We start from the raw sequence: 6000 nt of genomic DNA on the forward strand, positions 1-6000 counted from the left end.
TGTAGCCTCTTTTCTGCAAATTATCCACAAAGAGAGGGTGATTTTTTACAATGGTAATGTGAGTAATTTTCAGCGTATGGGCTCCTCACCAACTGCTTGGCGTCAGGATGCAAAGGTTAGTTATTCCCACTTCTTGCTTTGTGGTGGGGCACCTCGTTGCATGGCGTGGCATCTGTTCTCTGTTTGGATGCCCTAGGTTTTCCACAGGGGGAAAGTGTCTGAACAAATCACAGGGACTTTGATTCTTTAGGGGGTGGAGAGCAGGACAGGCAGAAACTGCAGGACTCAGACTTTGTCAGCTTTGCCCCCAAGCTTCTGGAGGATTCAGCTGAGGCTAGGGTCATATAGATTGCACTGGATGTCTGCAGGATACCATTGCTTTGTCTGGCAGTCACTACCTTTTATTGCATCCATACCTCCAGAGTGGGGGCCCTGTTTGACTCAGAGACTTTAAGGTCAGAAGGGACCATCATGATCATCTAGTCTGACCTCCTGCACATTACAGGCCACAGAACCTCGCCCACCCACGGCTGTAACAGACCCCTGACCTCTGGCTGAGTTACTGAACTCCTCAAATCATGGTTTAAAGACTTCAAGTTATAGAGAATCCACCATTTATTCTAGTTTAAACTTGCAAGTGACCTGTGTGCCATGCTGTAAAGGGAGGCAAAAAACCCTCAGGGTTTGGAATATCCCTTGATGGAGAGAGCTTGGATATTGGACAGCTACATGGAGCAGCCTTTTGGCTTCTTGAGTGTTGTTGTAACGCTCTATCCAAGTATGTCTTTGTCCCTTTGTAGGGGCAGGAAAACATGACATACAGCTGCTTGGGAAGCTAGCTCTTTTTTCCTCCCTCCCATGAACATTTTTCAACAAAAGCAATTTTTTTTTGTTTCATCAAAAATTCTTTCAAATTAGCCAGGCTTCCCTTATAAAGAAGAGCCTGACAACTTAAAAGTTGTAGTTTAAAATTATAGTTTTGAGTTGTCAAAAACCTGGACATTTTTAGTTCCAGCACCTATGCTTTTGGGTCCAGAGACCAAACCTCGTAGACTATCAGGACTCCACTGAAGGCCTGGTACTTGGCTCATAGTGTTAGGAAGAATGAGACATGGAGGGGCCCAGAACACTATAATTTAAAGCTGGTTGAAATTTTAACTGATTTTTTAAAAAATACATTTAAAAAGTGCATTTTCATCGAGATCTAACTATTTCAGGTGAAGAGTTTTATTCGGAAAAGGAAAAAAAACAAACCAAAAATTGAAATAAAACAATTATGTTTGGGATTTTTTTTGGGTGGGGAAAAATCAATTTTATGTGAACATTTTTTCAACAAGATTGTTTCGTTATAATTTTTTGTGGCAATAAACATGGGATGTATCACCTGGTTCTAATACAAATAAAGATGTGCTCTGTAATCTGCTACTCCATTCAGATGAGAGAAAAGGCAATCATTTGTGTTCCAGGTTCTTATTTCACATGCTGCTTTTCTTTCCTGGAGACCCTGTCACTTCAGTTATTGTGAGGCTAACAAGAGAGAAATCCCACCAATGGGGCTTGGAATTGAGAACTGTACATGCCTGTCTATGTTATATGGTACTTGTTGTCCTAGCTGCGGGGCTAGGTGCACCTCTGACCCACCCCCCAGGTCTCTGAGTGCATCCTTTCAGATGTCAGGCTGCATGCCTTTATCCCTCCTGGCTGGAATCTGACGATTTCCTCACTCTTAGACTGGGCCCCAGGCTATTGTACCTTGAGTATTAGCCATATTTACCCAGCTGGTCCAACTGGATTAGGTACCTGTGCTTCTTCCCTTCAGAAGTCTGTGACCAGCGGTCAATATAGTGGCCAGACAGACTTCTTAAACCAAAGTATTGTTTAATCTTAATAATAGGAATAAAGCATAACATAGGAGAGGGTTTTTAAAACAAAGTATCTATATGCACATGTACCTTACCCATAGACTTACCTTCCCCCTGAACGGAGCCCAGGAAGGTCTAACTTCTTCAGACCTCCAGCGGGTTTCTGTGGGTGTGTTGGTCATAAGAACGGCCATACACGGTCAGATCAAATGTCCATCTATCCCAGTATCCTGTCTTCTGACAGTGGCAAATGCCAAGTGTCAGAAAACAGGTCTTGTTCTAGTCTCCATACAACTGCCTCCCAACTAGACACAGTCCCTCTTTATCTGGCCAGAAGTTCTTTGTCTTCTAAGTTTCCTGGGCTTTTGGCCCTGCTCTCCAAAACCAGTTTGGTGAGTTCAACAGTAGATCGGAGGTAGAGCATCAACAGGAATGGCTCTTGCATTGTCCCATAAGTGTTTGCTGTGGGGCGTCTTACCTTAAATAATTGTTTCATCTTCCTGTTTGTTTCCCATCAGTCCTGTGGATTTACCCCAGCACAATCCTACAATACATATTCCAATATTTAACCTAATATCATTGTACAGCAATTCTCCCAGTACCAGGCCAACATACGGTATTCAGCTCCTGTTCCGACATACTTGTATATTTAATTGTTTCTTTTTTTCCCCTTGCAGAGTTTTAATTCAACCTGTCATGAACACAGATCTAACGGAAATATATGGCAGTATATGGAGTTCATTAAAATTTAAATATCTGAGGCGCTTGCTCTCTCTAATATCATGCAACAGACTGCAGGTGAAGAGATAGCGTGTGTATGATAAGTCAAACTTCTTTCAGGCAGCTTGTCTGCTAAGGTGTTTGCTCAAAGGAAAGACTAGCATAAGGATTTGTAGGCTGAACCAAACAGATTGTAAAATCATGAAAAATATACCATTGGGGTGACACCTCGGGTACAGATGGTTATAACAGAATCTGAAAAGGGGTGCAAACACACAGAAGAGCCGAGGTCTTCATTCCACATGAAATATCTTTACATTAGCCCCTAAGGTCAGCCCAAGAGCTATGCACCACTAAAAATCTTACTTCAGCTTTGAGTGTTTGCATTCAGTACTTGTAGCGTTTACAGGATCAGATACCTGTACAGTAGATAAGTCATGGCAAATATCGGTTTGTGGCTTTGAGCCCTCCATTGGGATGGTAGATAGCAGAGGCTGTTTGAGTATGGAAAAACATCACTCCATAAACATCACTTCCATAAAGAACCACCATGTTTTTCACTAGTTTTGTTTTAGATTAAGGAGATCAACAAGACCGAACTAATCATTCTAGCCAGAACTCGGAGCCTAATGTGTCCAAGGTCTGTTGGAACCATGAGCTGACCTTAAGCGTGGGATTTTCCAAAGCTCCCTCAGGAATAAGCCATTGAAAGGTTTGGGTGCCTAACTCCCCCAGGCGGCACCCTTCAAAATCCCACCCTAAAAGTCCCTTGAACCAGAACTTTGGACTTTATAAAGCAAGATGGGTTTTGCCCTCAAGTTGCATGTGGGGGACAATTCAGGATTCTTTGGCCTTGTCAGCAGCCCCTGCTTGCAAAGCTGGTGACTGATGGATCCAAAGCAGGTCTGGAGTGCATTAGTTCAGATGTGTGCCTGTCCCAACTTTCACACTGGGAGGGAAAGCCTGAACCATTCCCACACCCTGGCACTCCAGAGACGAGCCCTGCCCTTTCAGAGGGAGCACCCTTTGGAATGATCTAATTCCTGCTGTACAGAGGGGAAGCAGTATCGTGCCCGCCCGACATCCTGAGAAGCGCAAACATCCATCAGGACCTTTCACAAGTTTCAATCAAGATGTTATTTATCACATTTCTGTTTGTGAAATGGGTTACTATAAAAACAATCAAATGTTAAATTCAAGAGGATTTTCAGAAACCTTGATTATAGCTAGGGTGACCAGATGTCCCATTTTTATAGAGACAGTCCCGTTTTTTGGGACTTTTTCTTATATAGGCTCCTATTACCCCTAACCCCCTGTCCCGCTTTTTCACAGTTGCTATCTGGTTACCCTAATTATAGAATGTGATGCATTAAAACCTTAATTCCTTCCTCCCTTCTCCCCCGCATCAGTCCTTGCTTTCTGTCCCAAAATCTTAATCCCACCTCCTTCTTCAAAATCCACCTATTCTTCTCCCTTCCCTTCACTAGCACCCTTGTTCAGGGCCATTCGCCCCTTATTTTAGTTACTGCCATCCTCGAAAGGAGAGGTCACAGCCTTCTAGATACGTTGAAGAGGAAAAAGATGCTCTTGGACACCACTGCTTCTTGGCCAACAGGAAGCACCCTGGAATACAGCAAATCCCCCCAGCCCAGCCTGCCAAACTGCATCCCTCAAACAAACAGCAGGCCCCCACCTTCATTCCAGGGAGATGAAACCACCTTCACTAATTCTTCTGATTGTTTCTCCCAGCCTGCAAGCTGTACCTCAGTCTAGTCTGGGTCGACTGCAGCCAGCTAGCCCAGTCCAAACCCTGATCTTTGTTAGACCCTGGGTGCATGGCACAACTGCGCCCACCAGCTCAGGTGAGATGGAGGTATAAAGCTAGGCTGAAAACATCACTGCCAATATGGCCTCGCTGTCTGATTTCCTCCTGTACACACTGAACAGGAAAGAACCCTGGGCAGACCCCGAGGTACCTGACACTCTATTATTTATACTGTAGTAGCCCAAAGAGAACAGGTTCCCATTATGCAAGGTGCTGTACAAACATATAACAAAGACATGGTCCCAGCCCCAGAGAGCTGACAGTCTTAGGGCCTGTCTCCACTAGATGCTTTTGCTGGTCTAATAATATCATTTAGGGATGTAGTTTTTTTTAAGTGACATTACTATGCTGGCAAAAGCCCTCGTGAAGACACAGCGTCAGAGTGCTTTTGCTGGTATGGTTAGTTTTGTTCACAGAGCGAGTATCAGCTATGCTTACGCTAGGAGGATTTGCCAGTATAGCTATACTGGTAGCAACCTTTTCTCCTGTAGAGTAGGCCTTAGTCACCCTCCTCTGTAGGATGTCTCAGACAGAAAGGACTGGACCCACTCGGTCTGCAGCAAGGTCAGTAATAGCCAGTGGTACCCGGGCAGTTACATCTAAAGGAATCAGCCTGGATACTAGTGGGGAGTTGATTTTCAAAAACACAATGGTCAGTCAGCTCCCCAGATCCCACTGAACTTCCAGAGTGATGCAAACTTGGCCAAAGCGAGTTAACCTAAAATCGAAATGACCACTTGTGGAATTGTCATTTCCTCAAACCCCTCCCCACCCCCACAAATGCAGCTACAGTCCCAGCTACAGTCTGCCATGGTCAGTAGGGGTGAGGAGCAGTTTACTCTGCAAGTAGCTTCATTAAAACCAATGAAGCGATTGGAGGAGTAAAAATATGGTGCAGCATGAGGGTGTAAGAATGAAGCCCAAAGAAAATCAGACCCACAGAAACCTTTTGTAATGTCATAACCAAAAGAATTCCTGCCTTGTGGTATCAATCCGGTGCGCTCTCAAGACCAGAAGGGAAGAAGGGGCCAAGTCAGATCTCCAAATGTTGCTAGGAATACCTACTCCCTCTATGGCAGAGTACAATATCTAGAACCGTATCTCCTTTCTTATACATTTCCTCATTCTCCATAGCATCTGTAACTATAGAAACAATTTCAGAGACCTGCTGGAGATTGGCTAATGGTGGAAGCTGCCCTACTGATGACCTTTACCATCGTTTTATCGATCCTGGAGACAGCCACTGCATTACAGAGCAGCTCAGTTGCCTGTGGACTGTATGGTCAGTTTGAAAAGCTGACAGTGGCAACACTATAAGTTATTAAAGGAATGTCAAGAGTTTTAACACAGCTATTCTAGGAATAGAAACATACTTTTAAATGCATACCAAGGACCTTTCCACTTCCAGATTGTGAGACACGGATGTTTTTTTCGTTTCACCTTTAAGAAACAAATGATATCAGAAAATAGGCTAATTTTAGTTTAGAACGATGACACAGTAAGAAGACCTTCCTCCTTGAGATTTCAGAACAGCTGATTTCAGACTGAATGTGAACCCATTAAATAGGGCACTGTAATATTAATGCACCAAAT

This window comes from Lepidochelys kempii, chromosome 5, assembly GCF_965140285.1.
Source record: "Lepidochelys kempii isolate rLepKem1 chromosome 5, rLepKem1.hap1, whole genome shotgun sequence".
Taxonomy (NCBI): Eukaryota; Metazoa; Chordata; order Testudines; family Cheloniidae; genus Lepidochelys; species Lepidochelys kempii.